This window comes from Aedes aegypti, chromosome 1 (genome assembly GCF_002204515.2).
Source record: "Aedes aegypti strain LVP_AGWG chromosome 1, AaegL5.0 Primary Assembly, whole genome shotgun sequence".
Classification (NCBI taxonomy): Eukaryota; Metazoa; Arthropoda; class Insecta; order Diptera; family Culicidae; genus Aedes; species Aedes aegypti.
Genome location: NC_035107.1, coordinates 255,398,365 through 255,414,409, shown reverse-complemented (window position 1 = coordinate 255,414,409; position 16,045 = coordinate 255,398,365). Strand labels below are relative to the sequence as shown.

At 36.9% G+C, this 16,045-nt stretch overlaps 1 protein-coding gene across 2 annotated transcripts in view; it reads right to left on the bottom strand.

Annotated features, from left to right (window-relative positions):
- LOC5576358 (putative thiamine transporter SLC35F3) overlaps positions 1-10,430 on the bottom strand; it is a 224,260-nt gene extending 213,830 nt beyond the window's left edge. For both annotated transcript variants that reach the window (XM_021837605.1, XM_021837606.1), the window contains exons 1-2: positions 9,910-10,430; positions 1,033-1,476 (exon numbers count right to left, since the gene is read on the bottom strand). The gene's annotated coding sequence lies outside the window, so the exon portion shown is untranslated. The remainder of the gene's footprint in view (positions 1-1,032; positions 1,477-9,909) is intronic.
- Positions 10,431-16,045: the final 5,615 nt, after the last annotated feature.

Sequence of the window (16,045 nt, the reverse complement as noted above, 5' to 3'; positions counted from 1 at the left end):
AAATATACTTAACAAAATCCAATTAAAATCTTGATAAATTTCAAAGCAACTTCACTATTGGACACTTGATAAAACCAATGAATTGGAAACTTCGTAAAATTCGAGTGCTCTTCAAAATACAGGAATGAACGATCCCTTGAAAAAGTTCCTCCTCAGTCCAACGTCCAATCAATGTACGGAACACGAAACATGATCACCCTCCAAATGTTTAGAACGATCCTAGACGGAATGTTCTTCCTCAATTCCAGCGCTCACGTGAACTGGATAAATCAAATTTTGGAACAGTTTGGGAAAATTTCTCCTCTACGTTCGACTTTTTCATACTGTATCTTGATCTTTGATAGAGATAAACTAGCTTTCGGCTAAAACTCTTCACAATAAAAAAAAGTCTCGATCTCCTACAAGATTCATACCAAAGTTATTCACACATTTGGGGCACGGATTTCTTCAGGAAATCTACCCTCGGAATTCTTTTTTTTTTTTTAACTCGAACGAAGAATTCCACCTAAAATCTCTCGAAGAATACAATAGAAATTGATCTGTTACTCCTGAGAATATTTTTCTCGGATTTCATAAAAACATTTTCCTGAGATTGCCGTTAAGATATTTGGAGTAATCCCATAAGGAAATAATTCAAAGAAACTCAGGGGAATTTTCGTGGACTTCTTGGAAAGATTGATGCTGAAATCTCTGAATGAATTCCGATAAAGTTCATGGAGGTTGAAGGTGTTAACGAATATAATTCTGGACGAAATTTTAGACGTAATTCTAGAAAGAATTCAAGAGAACATCTGTTGAGAAAGTACTGTATGAGTTATTTATGGTGTTCACCTTGTATTTTTTTCAAATGCATGAACAAATCCTTGAAGTCTTTGCCAAAATTCCAGGGAAAACTATTGTACTAATTCCTTGTAATTAATGGAGTATCTAGAGGTTCCCGATAGTCAACGTCGTGTGGTTATTAGAAATGTCCACATTCAATTTAGTCTATTTAATTCCTCTTATTTAGATGTGACATTCATAATCACTTACCATGCTTAAGCCGATAAATTTATCGTTGCACCGCTCCTTATTGCTCCATCATTCTTCGTTGCACTGTCCAAACACCTTCACCGTTTTCCCTGCAGCTGTCTTACAGTGCTTTTACGACAAGGAGTAAAACTCTTCCGCTTCCGTAATTCGATCCAACACTAATCGTACAGCACACTATAACCCAACACGACTCCAGCCTTCCGTCAACCGTTAGCCGGTAAGTACACTGTATCCTGCCGTCTTACAAATCACTCTTGTTAAAAATTTCCTCCCGTCGACACATTAATTACGTTCCATCATCGTTCGTTTCCAGCCCAACTAACTCGATGTACCTTCTTCTGTAACGATAGCCACTTGAGCTTACTAGATATACAGCTATACGTAAAGCACTTCTTTTCATAGATTACTGCCTGCACACCACTTCCGATTCAGGTTTCAACCACACTACGGAAAGAGAACGTCGTACATAACCCTACACCACTGTTAACGTCATTCCTCATCCTTTAATTTTTAAACTCCGAAGGAATCGCTATCGCCGTCCGTCCATCATCATCGGTGTTTGCATCCATCACCCATCAAAACGGAAGAGAGATCAAATACCGTCCATTCAATGTCGGATCGAAGGGGGTCCCATTACCTAAACACTTCCTCTCCGCCTTCATGAGGATAACAAACCACTCCACTTCAATGTCCTATCTCGACAGAACCACTACGGCGGCAATGCTAGTAAAACCAGCAGGTGATCTGTTCAGATGAGCAATTTTGTGCCATCATCCGCCTGGAGAGGGGTTTACTGGGGAGCCAACGCGGGAGTTCAACGCCTGGATGTATGCTTGTCATCGTAGAGCTGACAGTCAACTGCCCGATGGTAGGCAACATGTGGAACGAATGACACCGAACAGTCAAAACACGCCGAGAGAATGAGAAACTGCGGGAGGAGCGTGAGTGTGCGAATCACATCTCATGCTCTGAAAGTTTTGCTGTTATGAGAGAGTGCAAAAGTGAGAATAGTTTTGTGTGTGTAGTATGTGTGTGCACTCAGCTGTAACTGAGTTTGGAAACCCATTCTGAATAGGTTGGGGACATTTTATCTGACAATAATTTTAATGCCCATCAACTCCATTCTAATTAGGTAAATAAATTCTTTGGAAATTTCGAATTTGTTGCAGGGAATCCTAACCCATATAAACCTTAGTGAAAGAAAAAAAAAATAAAACTCTCACCACACATCGAATAGTTAATAGATTACCGTCGTTGGGTCAAATATTTATTCACAGCGGCACCACAAGTGAATGAAAAATGACCCAATCTCACCCCATAGAGGGGGTGACATTGGGTCACTGTAATTGAAATAACTTGTTTTTGATTTCAAAACCGTTCACAACTGAAAAATATTGATTAAAAACGATGCAAACCAGACAAAAAGATATCTAAAATGTTTCACAAGTATGAAAAAACCCACTTAAAAGAAAGATTATACTGAAAATTGAAGAACTATGAGAAAAAAATATGTAAACCCAACATTTATCGTCAAGTTTACATAAATTTTCTTGGTGTTTCTCTCAAATTGTCTTCAAAGTCTCATCCCCATTGCTATAAAGCCCATTCAGTTTCCCCAAAGGTGTACTGAAACAGTGATTATTTGAAACCTTCGCAAATAGTTAAATTTCGGTGCGACATTCCACGATCAATAAATTTCAGGCAGGAGTTGACGTCTTAATCCCAGTATTTCAGCAATCCAACTCATTTGTACTTCCGTGAGATGTTTCTATAATATGAAAACACTGATAAATAATCAAATTTAGAAAAAAAAAACAGCCTTTTGATAAAAAATTACGATGTTGCTGCGCACGAAACACAGTTGCTGGTTTGAGAAGTTGTCAAAATGCGTTGTAATGTTATTCAATACACGGAATACTCAAGTAGACTTGTTTGATGTTTCAGAGATGTTGTATTTAGAAAGAATAAACACATCTTAATGAAAAAAGAGAACACCCGGCACCGTAAAATGTCAAAAAAGTGGACTTGGAATTTTATTTACTATCGTTCTTGCTTGACCCAATCTCACCCCCATTTTCAATGTTTTAGACATCGTACCGAAATTTTTTTTTTTTTTTTTGTGGGAAAATAAAACAGATTCCGGAAAATACCTGTGATATGTAATGAAAAGACTTTCAACATTCCACTAATACAACGATAGAGGCTAGAGTACATGCGTGATACTTTGTACAGGAGAAATTTAATGTTGTAAATTTTATCTAGTTTTAACATGCAAGTTTATTGATGTAGTAAACAAAAACTACTATTTCTAAAAATGCATATTGTTTTGAATTATGGGTAATAATATGTTCCCTAACATATCAATTATTAATTTTAGTAATATCAGCGGTATTAGCTGAAATATTTCGCAAAACATATTTTTCCGTTTTGACCCAATCTCACCCCCTAGACCCATTGTCACCCCCATCGACGGTACAGTTATGTTTTGTCAGTATACTCGTACACATATCTAGTTTCTAGAAGTGGCCAAAGGAGCTCGGGAATGTTACTAACTTCGGAGTTATTCCACAGCAGTGGGTCACTGGGTAAGGTCAGGTAAAAACAGTGGCATGCTTTTGTGCCCCTGGAGGTGGGAAAATTTAAAATCCAAGATATTTTTCGTAATCAGCTATAATGTGGCTACTATATCAAATAGTTTTAAGAAAAACGCATCAGTGTGAACCTTTTAAGAAACTATTGAGTTATTTCCTGCATTTTATTGATCCTATAAATGATTATTTTCGGGTCCCGGGATGCCTCACACTTACGATAAAGTAACCAATTTTTTATCAAAAATCTTTGCCAAGCTTATGGGAACGCATTTTAGTGAACTATTATGATTGATATTTACTTTTCGTGAATTTAAACGGTTTAGTATTCAACAAATATTTAACCGGTTCTCCAGGGCATTACGTCCGAGTCGCCACCTCCGGTACATTCTAAATCGGGCAAAACTCTTCATTTATAATGTTGAATATCAGATCGTAATGATTTATACAAATTAAAATTATTGTCATCTATATAAATAAAAATCGAAGGGTGTTTGTATGTCACGGAATGGCTTACGAACGGGTGAACGGATCAGGATGATTCTTTTTACGCTTTTTTCGTCAAGTGTTCCGACGTGTTTGTGTGTATAAAAATCCCAGGATATTCACTAAGAAAGTTGAAAAAACGAGATTGAACGGAACTGTCATTTTGCTTGGGACGATTCATAGTATTTTTCAACAGCCTACTTGATGGCAAGACGAAGTTTGCCGGGACCACTAGTTGTAAATAAATAAAGACAATTTGGCATGTTCCAAAAAATGGCCCTTTTTAACTTGACCTCATGCAGTGACCCACCAAAATAACTCCAGCCACAGGAGTATTCCCGAGTTACTCTGGCCACTTTTAGAAATTAGATATGTGTACCAGTAGGGGGAAGTCCTCTATGCTTGGACCCTTTTTATTTTTTACTTTTAGTTTTATTGTTTATTTTTGTACAATCTAAAAAATTAACAATATTTTAAGTAAAAAATAACATGAGAAAAAAACAAACCTTTACAATTTATTTTATGGTGGGTTACATTATGTACCAGAAATCGTATGCACTGAAATGTGGCCTCCATGGCCGGACACTATGTCCTCTATGCTCAGACACTATGATTTGCACCATCAAAGTTTACACCAAACCGTTTTTTGTTGTTCTTTTTTTGTATCCTACATTTTGACACCTACTGTTTATTTACTTTTGGTCAAGAAAACGTCATAGCGTCATGCTGTGTGTAAAAAAATGCGTTTTAGTATAATCCTGGAATACTAAAATCTTAATATCATTATTCGTTTCTGGAAAATTCAAAATGTCCGGGCATAGAGACCTATACGGGGTAAAAATAATCGTTGCTGCTACAAATTTAAGAGTAGCTACAACGCTGAAGCTCCCATCAATCATGACTCGCAAATAGTCGAGCATAATACAAGATGGGCAAGTCCTGGGACTGATGCACAGATACTACACACGAAATATAAAACAACGTTCCTTTATTGTAGTTTAACTCCAGCTTGCCAACGACAATCAAGGCAGGCTTGGTGAAAATCGCTAGTTTTCTTTTGTTGTGTACCTTCAATATTTCCGAACTAACATGGAAAAAAGGCCACAGTTTTCTATGCATAAAAAATTAATATTTATTGGAAAAAGTAAAACAATCCGTTTTCAATACTTTATATTGAAGCACAATAAAAGGTACTCTCGTGACATAACTTGCATTATGTGCATGAATTGATTTTAAATCGATTTTTGTCACCTTTGATGAAATGCAAAAATGTGTTTTAATCTGTTATGCGTTTCCATCATGTTTCTCCAATGTTTGAGATCCCAGCTCACAGTGACAGTTTGTGACAGCAGAATCGCGGCTCACTATGTCGTAAATACAGAAATTTTGTTTAGCTTCCTACCTCCCAGGGCAAGTCCTATATTTTACAACTACATTCTGTAGTACCGTAAAACGGGGTAACTTTGATAGTTTTTTGGAAAAGAAAACTTCAATATTTATGCATGCTGTTTCAAAGAATTACATTTTATGTTTTTAAAACAAGTACTGACATCCTAGCTATCGATTGTACTTGATAGATTGCCAAAAGATTTATTCTGTATGGATATATTATGTTTCATATAATCGAAAGTCGGTTTTCTGTTTTGGGGTAACTTTGATAATCGAACAAAATTTAATGAATTATGGAACATTTAAAGGGCGTTACATACCTCTAGGCGTTTAACGCTATATGGAAATTTCTGACTTAGATTACAAAAATGGTCCCAGTTTGTAAAAATGGATTTCGCTAAGAGATTTGAGACCGAATTCATGTTCTACTATAACTAGGCTGTCAAGAATAAGTGACGAATTCATTATGACTTTATCAAATAGTGATCGTAGAACAGATTGTTTGTAAGCGGTGCAAAAACGCTAAAAACTTATAAATTTTTAGAATTTGCATATAAATCCTCAAATGCACTTGATTCCAACGAAAAAAACTTTGACATGAAGTGTCATACTATTACTTTTTACTATTTCATTCGTTTTTCTTAACTGATTGACAGAAACTTCGTTTTTTTTGTTTAATATGTTGTGAGTCTCGCACTATCAAAGTTACCCGCATTATCAAAGTTACCCCGTTTTACGGTACCCGAATCCGAAACGAATAGCTTGTTTGCAGTGTTTTTGTTCAGCAGCCTTACATCATGCCCTGCCACCGTGTCTTTCCAGCTTAACCTGAAGGGTCTGAATGTCCTGAAAGCTACTAGTCCTGATGGAATCCCAAATGTGGCCTCAAAAACTTATCTGAAACCTGGGAGGGAGAAGCCGATACAAAATTTCTCTACGTCAAAGTGAGCCGAAATTTTGCTGTCACGATCTGTCACTGTGAGCCCGAATCTTAATCAATGGACAAACATGATAAAAGCGCGTAATTAATCAAACTATATTTTTGCAGTTCATCAAAGGTAACATAAATCAAATTAGAATCAATTAATGCACATTTAATATAATATATTGGAGTTCATATCTTTTTACTGTTTCCAGTAAAAATGAAAATTAAACGCATAGAAAACTGTGGCCTTTTTCAATGTTTGTTCAGAAATATCGAAGGTACACAACTAATGAAAACTAGCAATTTTCGCCAAGCCTGCCTTGAATGTCGCTGACAAACTGGAGTTATCTTGCAGTTTGGAAAAACTCTGTATCAAATTTCGTGTGTAGTATCTGTGCCTCCCTCCCAGTCTAAAACTATTTTACCCAATGTAGCTAGTTTGCAACTTGGATTTCTTTGTTAATAACTGTGGAAGTGCACTAAGAGAACTTAACAGAGAAGGAGTCTCTAACCAAATCGAGATGCAAATATCAGGGAGATGAGCGTAAATTGTTTTAACTATTATTTAATAGTACTTTGTTAAGTTTCATGTGATTCAAAATTTTTAAATAAAATTAAATCGCAACTACACCTAAAACTTTCAAGAGCTCAAGTCTGGAGAACCAGATATCCGTTCAACCTCAAAACTTGTGCTCTTGGAGATTTAAGATTTGGCTTCGAACCATCTTCACCATAAGCTCTGTGTAAATATTATTTTTGCAAACCATGTTTCGTATGGTAAAAAAGGACACTTTTAGTTCTAAATATGGATTTACACATGGTAACAACCTTAAGGGTTAAACAGGTGCTTAGAATAGATCCCTGTCGCGTTTTTTTTTTTGTTTATTTGATTCTACATGAATTAGCTTAATAAAACCTCGCCAACAATATCTCGTGCTTCTCTTCATTCTCGATTGCAACCTACGCTCTCCAGGTCCTGGTGCACCTGGTCAATCCACCTTGCTTGCTCCGCCCCACGGCTTCTTGTTCCGACCGGATTCGAAGCGAATACCATCTTTACAGGGCTGTTGTCCGGTGGTCTTGCAACATGCCCTTCCCAGTGATCTTTAGCCACCTTTAGGATACTGGGTTCACCGTAGAGTTGAGCGAGCTCGTGGTTCATTCTTCATCGCCACTTACTGTTCTCCTGCACTTCGTCGAAGATCGACTATAGCACTCGGCGTTCGAAACCCCCAAGAGCTTGAAAGTCCTCCTCGAACATAATACACGTCTCATATCCGTAGAGGATTACCGGTTTTGTACATCGTGCATTTGATGCGGGGGTGAATCTTTCTTGACAGCAGCTTCTTCTGCATAGTAATTTTCAATGTAGCTGAATTAAGAATACTTGTGGAAATTTTGACAACGGAATCGTTATTAACTGAGAGCTTTCTTTGCCAAAGTTGCCATTTTTCGTATTTGTATATCGTGTGGCACCTTCAGCATGACTTTGCTTTGTAGCCGTGGACTCTAACCACTCAGCTAAGGAAGGCCCATGGCAACGCCATTATTAATAAAAAAATACATTTTCCGTACTCACATCGTTCGCAGAATTCAGGTGAGACATGGGGGGTGGATAGTGTTATGAATGACAAATCATTGAATGGAAATCATTGTTTCAAAAATTTGAAAAATTTACGAATGAAACTCAATTTTTACAAACAGCTTAATATTTATTAGCTTATGAATATATGAAAGAGAAGCGCCAAAATATTCCATCGATAAATGATGATTCGAACTTCTCACTAAGCGGGACATTCCGATCAATTTTATCCCGCTGACCAATGTTACCCTGGATTACGGTACGTAGATATTTTTCATCATTAAAATCAATTTTGGTCAAAAAATTGTTCAGACGTTTTTTTTTTCAATTTTTATTTATTAAATTTGTATTCTATGGCTTGGCCTTTCGAAGGAAGTCGTCACTATAACGATTTGTCATAAGTGGCTACCTCATGAATGGGATTCGATCGCAGCTTCACGGCGAAAGAGGCGTGTGTTCCAACCACTTCACCGTCCCAATTTATGTACTTGATTTAATGAGAATCAAGTAATACTTATTTTTCTGTATTTAGTTTGTTGAAATTGATAAATTTGAAAAAAAAACAGCCATTGAGAACTGTAAACAATGATAAATTTCTCCCGAATTGTGTGACACAAATGATACTAGCAAATTCATTTTGCTAATCTCGGATGACCGGGACTTAACCTTGACTAAATTAATAATTATCTAAGTTTTATTCTAATCTTCAGACAGAAAACTAAAGTCATGAATAACGCTATTACCGGCCGCTTTAATCTTTAATGTTATTTAGAACATGCAAATTAAATGCTGTTATAGCACTTACTTGATAAGAGACTAAATTTACAAAAGCTGAGTTATTTACAAAAATCATGCAGATATATTAATTATTATGTGGTAATGGTTAGTAAGATAACCAAACAAACATTCATGTTTCACATGGATTCAAGTGGATTTTATTACTTATAACACAGCATTACAAAAACGACATTCGTGCGTGTCCCAAGGATCAAATTATGTGTCTCTAAAAGATTTGGGGTTGCTGTATCTGATGTCGTTCTCAGAAATGTTCCAGCACGTCACAATTTTCAGCTGCAGGTCGTAAAAGTTGTATAAAACACTGTTCTCATTGATTATTATTATTATTATTATTATCTTTATTAAGGAGATTTTCAGACCTATGGTGTTCTCATTGATGTTTACATGAAATTTAGGGTATGATTTACCACTTTTCTTGTGATCTAATCCACCAAGCAATATATGACTTTACCTTCATTTCAAATATAATTTGAATTTAAATGAAATCGATTTTTCCAACATGCTTAATTTACATAATTTTTCGTTTCTCTTATATGGCAAAATACAATACTGATCGAAACCATCAACAATTAAATTTTGAGCATCGAAAGTATTATGAACTTTGTTAAATTTTTCATTTTCAACCGTCAGTGTCTCAAAAACTAGACGAGCGAAAAATATTGTTGACAACTGCAATGGATTCAGCAACCCCTAATTTAGTAAATAGCGGTAATTTGATACTTGAGACGAAAACGTGTTCCACAGTGTCATTGATCTATTCAGGATTAATTACTGTAAATAATGCAGAAATTCAGTTAGGAATTGCCTGACTTTAGGAATTCACTATTTGTGTTGTTTCTAATGGTTCAAATTTCTTTGTTCTACAGTGTTCTGAGTTGAATTCTTACTCCTCCGAATCAACGCTCAAAATTCTCAAGCTCTCATTGACCGCACGCCGTACAATCCAAGACATCTCTCCCGTGTAAGAACCCCAACTCAAGCACTACATCGGAACGTTTAGCAGCTGACCAAGTATCGTACATAATACAAACGTCTTTCTCAGCAATGGCAGCCTTCCGTCCTCGCAGAGAAAAAGAGAGGGAGAAACACGACGGAACTCCCACACTCACCATAAAGGAAGTCGTACGAAGCCCCAAAGTACGCTTTTCACTGGTCCATCCTTCTTCCCGTTCATTTGCTATTCACTTGATTGAAATTGATTATCTGGAAATTGAATCACTTTCATCGAATTCCACCAACGTGAAGTACCGTCATTACCATTATCGTTACCACTCATCACTGTGATAGCAGTGGAAAATTATACCTCTTTTTCACATCCCATCAGCTGGATATTCACTGTGAAGGAATTTTATGGAAAATTATCATCGTACGAGAAACGCGACAATCGTTATCACCCTTCAATCAATCCATCGCGTAACGAGTAAAATCTTATCCGAATCAGCACCAACCAGCTCACTGGACGCTGAAGTCCACTTTGAAATACCAATTTTTCAATTTTCACTCCTGCCAATCCATGGAGAAAAACGCGCCCATCCCGCGACTGGGCCAATCCGGGTTTGCCCTTGTCTGGTTTCCGTGTTGAAGTTTTCCGCCGCGACAAACGACTCGGGTCAAGTTCTCTGCTCGGACTGAGGAAAATCCTGTCAATGGACGACACTTTTATGTAATCGGATTTTCCTTCTCGCAGCTGCGGGAGTCGGGAGTGTCTGGGAGAACCTTCAATAATGGTAACTCACTAACTACCAGCATACCAACCATGAAAGCAAAACACGCTGCTTGGGCTTCGCATGTTTGGGAGAATAAGTTACTGCAGGCTCGGGCAGCTATTCGGCTCATTTTTTGAATGGGGGTAGCATGTAAACAGAAGCGGGCGCATGGTCGATTGTTGCGATACGGGGTGGTTGAACACAAACAGTTTCCCGCCAAAGAATGCGGAAGAGGAATGTAGTGTTCTTACCTAAAATTATTTTCATTTACAATTTTTTCGATTCGATTCGAAACAAGAAACCAAGAAAAAAGATGACCCGACATCGACACGCCTGATATTAGCAGGGTAGCCACATCGGACCCTTTTTATTCCTGCTCTATTTAAACGATGTCAATTCACCACTCAAATGTTTCAAATTGTCCTATGCAGATAACTTCAAGCTGTTTTATGAAGTAGTGTGTCATCAAGATGCCATTTTCTTACAGAAGGATCAGGATATCTTCATTTATTGGTGTACCTTGAATCGCATGTCTCTGAACCCGTCTATAATGCTCGGCCATCTCTTTTGGCAGAAAGCGCTCTTTAATCTGCTTTGATTACTGGGGAAACTTTAAACAGAGTAACTTAGATCAAAGATCTGGGCGTTATTCATGAAAGTAACCTCAACTTCAAGGATCACATAAGCTATATAACAGCTGAAGCATCAATGAGTCTATGGTTCATCTTTCGTGCGGCCGAACGTTTTACAAATGTTCACTGTCTAAAAACGTTATACTGCTCGTTACTGCGTTCCACCCTCGAATAAGCTGTCGTAGTATGGGCTCCTAATTATAACAACAGCGTACAAAGAATTGAAAGGATTCAACACAAATTCATTCGTTTTGCACTCCGTCATTTACCCTGGAATGACCCATTTAATCTTCCTAGATATGAAGATCGGTGTTCATTGATTGATCTTCCTTTATTGGAAAATAGGCGTAACATCTCCAAAGCATGTTTTATTGCTGATGTGTTACAGTCCCGTATTCCTTGAGTCTTGAATTCATTGAACATTGATATTCACCGTCGTAGTTTCTTCGTCTACCAACCTCACGCACTAATTATGGACACAATGAACCTATTGCCAATATTTCTCGTTTGTTCAATAAATGTTACCATGTTTTCGATTTTGATTTGTCTCGTTCAGCGGTAAAGAGAAGTTTTAGTGAGATTTTTTGAACATAGTAGGTTTGTTTAAGGTAGAGTTAGCTTAATTTAAGAATTTATGTTAGTTTTAATTCATCATTTGGATTGTATTATTCTGTTGAGAGTTGTGTTTGATCCTTCGACCTTGACGCTTGCTCCTGCGGGGGCCGGCGATGAGGGCAAGATCAAACATGTCGCGCGTCGGTCGAGTAAAGTGAAAAAGTGCCGCTTTCGATTAGTTCTTTTTGATCTTTCGACGTTGACGCTTGCTCCTGGGCAGTGCGTCAAGAAAACCTGAGCAGTCGTCAGTTGTTTTCCCTCTCGGGTCGCGCGCCTATTTTCTCAGAGTGCTTTTATATAGCCTAGCAAACGAGTGAAGCTGAAAGTGGTTTGTTGCTGCTCACGGATGACGGATCAATTGGTGAGCTCGTTTCATACTACTATTTTATGTATGACTGCACCTTAAATCGTTACAACGGTGAGACGTATATCTCACAAATAATTATTTATCATGGTCTAATCGCTTATCAAAGTGAATCCTGTGACCCAACGATCCTCCCGATTAACAAACATTCCTCCCAGTAACCTTTGTGGAGATGCAGAGGCAAACACGGTCTCCAAATAACAAAGGTTACACACTAACATTCCTTCCCCCAATCCCACCTGACTGCAAGGACGTGGCCAGCGCCGTTATTGACCATGTATAAATAGAGGCACTGAATTATGCACACTGAAGAAGATTATGGCCAATCGCAGCCGATTCTTCTAGTTGATTCTTTGTGCATTTTCACTGACTTCGGTCAATCACGGAATAGCAACCATTGATATGTGTAGTCAGTCTAAGCTAAGCTAAGCTATCATTTGGATTGTATTATTCTGTTGATGAGAAAAGATGAGAAGGTTTTGCGCCCATTTGAGAAAGAGCTAAAATAATAGCTCTACTCAAACGGGTTTTTCCCTTCTCCTAAATAAATAAATAATGACCGCGTAATCGTCTTAATTTTTGCTCTGACCATGAACCAATCCAGTTGCCTGCGTAGTACAGGTTGGACTTGATTATCCGGGATTTGAGTATCCGTAATTTTAGACTCGATTACCCGGAGTATGTTTTTTAATATCTTTGTTATCAGTTTTTATGCATAAATCTGAGATAATTTAGTATTGCAGTATACAAAATGAATGTTTCATTAGTTTTGGACGTAGGCAAGAAAAGGTGGGTTTGAAAAAGTTGTTTTTTTTTGTGTATGCTGGTCAAAAATTGTTTTTTTCTTCTCAAGACCCCTAACGTTCTTAGAAATTATTTCTGGCTACGCCACTGTATCATATAAATAAAACAACGAAAATAGATAATATTCAAGTTCTTTTATAGCAGATTTTAATTTTTCTTTTAGTGATTCGATTACTCGGAGTAAAAATAAATCGATACTCCGGATAATCGAGTCCGACATGTAGTGCAATTCTGACAAAATTTTCTTTGTTTGCTGTGAGAACTGTCACAACATTGCTTTTGTTTTCTGTGACAAAGTAAACATAAACAGAATTGCCGCAGAGCATTCACTTCCTTGTTGGACTAATGTTGTCCGGTAATTTGGTAATTTAAAACATATTTTCAAGTATATCAAGTAAGGAGATGCTTCATTGCAAGGCTTATCACATGCAGAACTCTACTATCCAGCTGTTTACACTAGCTATAAAACAAGAGGGGTGATTTGATTTTGACATTTCTTGCCTACCGATTTCATAGTTAAGTCTTATAACCCTTCTTTTTCTTCTTCGTGATATTAACGTTCACACTGGAACAGAGCCTGCTTCTCAGATTAGTGTTCTTATAAGCACTTCCACAGTTATTAACTGAGAGCTTTCTTTGCCAACGTTGCCATTTTTGCATTCGTATATCATGTGGTAGGTACGATAATACTCTATGCCCAAGGAAGTCCAGGAAATTTTCATTACAAAAAGACTCTGGACCGACCGGGAATCGAACCCAGCCACCACAAGCATGGCTTTGCTTTGTAGCCGCGGACTCTAACCACTCGGCTAAGGAAGGGTCTTATAAGCCTATCCAGCTTTTTACGCTAGCCATAAAACTACGAGGGGTGAATTGAGTTTGACATGTCTTGCCTATAACATATATAGCTTGATCTTAGTAAGCTGCTTAGTAGCTCAAGATTGTTGATTGAGCTGTCAAGAATTTTCACTATTTACATTCGTGTGAACATTCTTTTGTAGCTAGATTGAATTTCAAACATTTAACTATTTTCTTATTATTCAATTTTAATTCTTTTTAGGAATACGAAGAGAGCAATTACAAATCTGTTGAAAAAAGGAATATGCTAAAGGATTGGTTGATTTGTTCATTATTTTTAGAGTGCCTAAATGGCATTCTTGAACCTTTCGTGGATTTAGAAATAAAAAGGAGCCAGCAAAGATCTATGTATATATTATACAAATTGTTAGAATTTATAACAAAAGCACTAGTGAATGCGTTTTGAAAATGTTCAGCAGAATGAAAGCAAACGCATGGAAAAAAAGATCAGCAATCGCTATGCCTGCCTCCTAAGAGTTTCTGACTTTGTGTATGTTCAGAAGGAAAATCGATAGACAACACTTAAACTTATCATGTTCTCTAAACTCTTTACTAACGAAACAGAACAGTCAGTAGAGCTGCAAGGTCCGTTTCCCAGTAAAAAGTATCGCTGAAGAAACCGAAATTTGTTTAAGTCCTGTTCGTATAGCCATGTAAACTCTTTGTTATAAATCGAATCTTATTCTCCAAGCTGCTGCTGTTAAACGCTCTTATTAACCTAAAAGAAGTGAAATCGATTAATTTGTAAATTTAGAAATATCATTTTGAAAATTTCAAAAACCAAGGATGAAGACGTCTAACGTTTTGATGTCAACAAATTTTAAATATCACAGTGCTTACTTTGATCGTGCCATAACAAAATTATAGTGAAGGCAAGAAATGTCAGAAGGGGGTGATTCAAACTTTATGGCGAGTCAGCGTAAAAAGCTGGATAGTAGGCAATGAGCCACTGAACGTGCCATATATTCTTTTGTTCTTTTAATTTTTACTCTGCGCCGTGTGTTGGTGCTTTCTCGCTCTAAACTCATAGAAAACTTGAAAACAAAGCGCACAGTTAAAGGCAAGCGTTTTATGGCATGCATAAGCTCATAATTTGAGATTGTTGATTGAAATGTTTATCATTTTACTGAATGTATTTTGTAGCTGTGTTTTTTTTTTGTATTGTACTGCCCATTCTCGCATAACAGTCCCATATTATATGGGGTTTCCTATATAAATGGGACTGTTATGCGAGTATGGGCAGTGTAATATCTACCTAATTTTTAATAAAACTTCATTCTTTTAATTTACGGCATCAGTAGATTTCTACACATGGAAACAGAGGCGTCGCGTGCCCAAACCAACCACCTGTGCAACAACAATTTGTTTTTAAATTTGTTAATAACGCCTATTTTAATATCAAGGTGATTAACCAGATTTTGCACGTTTCAGCTACAAAACACAACAGAAATAACAAAATGTATCAATATGTGCTAATATGAATTATTGCATTTAGTAAGATAACTGCAGTGATCGATATTTTGACAATTTCCTCTCACGTTTTACTGAACTTGGAAATATTTTCAGTTACATATTAATCTCGTGTATTCGGCAGAAGTTTAGAAAAAACACAATTTTTTTTAAATAATTTTCTCGGCTCTTAAAGATTGCAACTAATATGTGAACATAAGTGTATTGTGCTCTGCAAGAATAATCCACAGAATGCGATTAACTAATGATATCGATATACCGTTGCAGTGATAATACAAATCATCAAATGTTTCAAATTTAAGCTCATTTGAAACATTCGCATCCTTGAAGAACGAAAAAATCAAACCTACTTGAATTTTACCGTTGCGTTTGAATTGCGCGCATATCTACGCGTTACTACTCCGCCGCTAGATGTGGATTTAAAATGAGCGTCGTAATACTTGAAAATTTTAAGAATGCAGCGTAGGAGCACATCGCGAATGATTTGTACACCGTCCGCTTCGGTGGCGACCTGATAATTACGGGTAAAGTCAACTGAAAAAATAGGCAAACTGTTTTTTTCCATGTACAAAATTCCAATAGATTGATAACCGGAAAACAATTTCCACACGAATTCTAGAGTGTTTACAAGATTTTCAATATTTCCATAATGTTTGTAGAATGATTTCCAATATTCTATAATTTTCATTACAAATTCAGAATGCCTATCGAAATCCCAAAATTCCTTCTAAGATTCCGGAAATTCACATGTAAAATTCAGAATTACTTCATAAATATACCCGATTCTGTTTTTGCC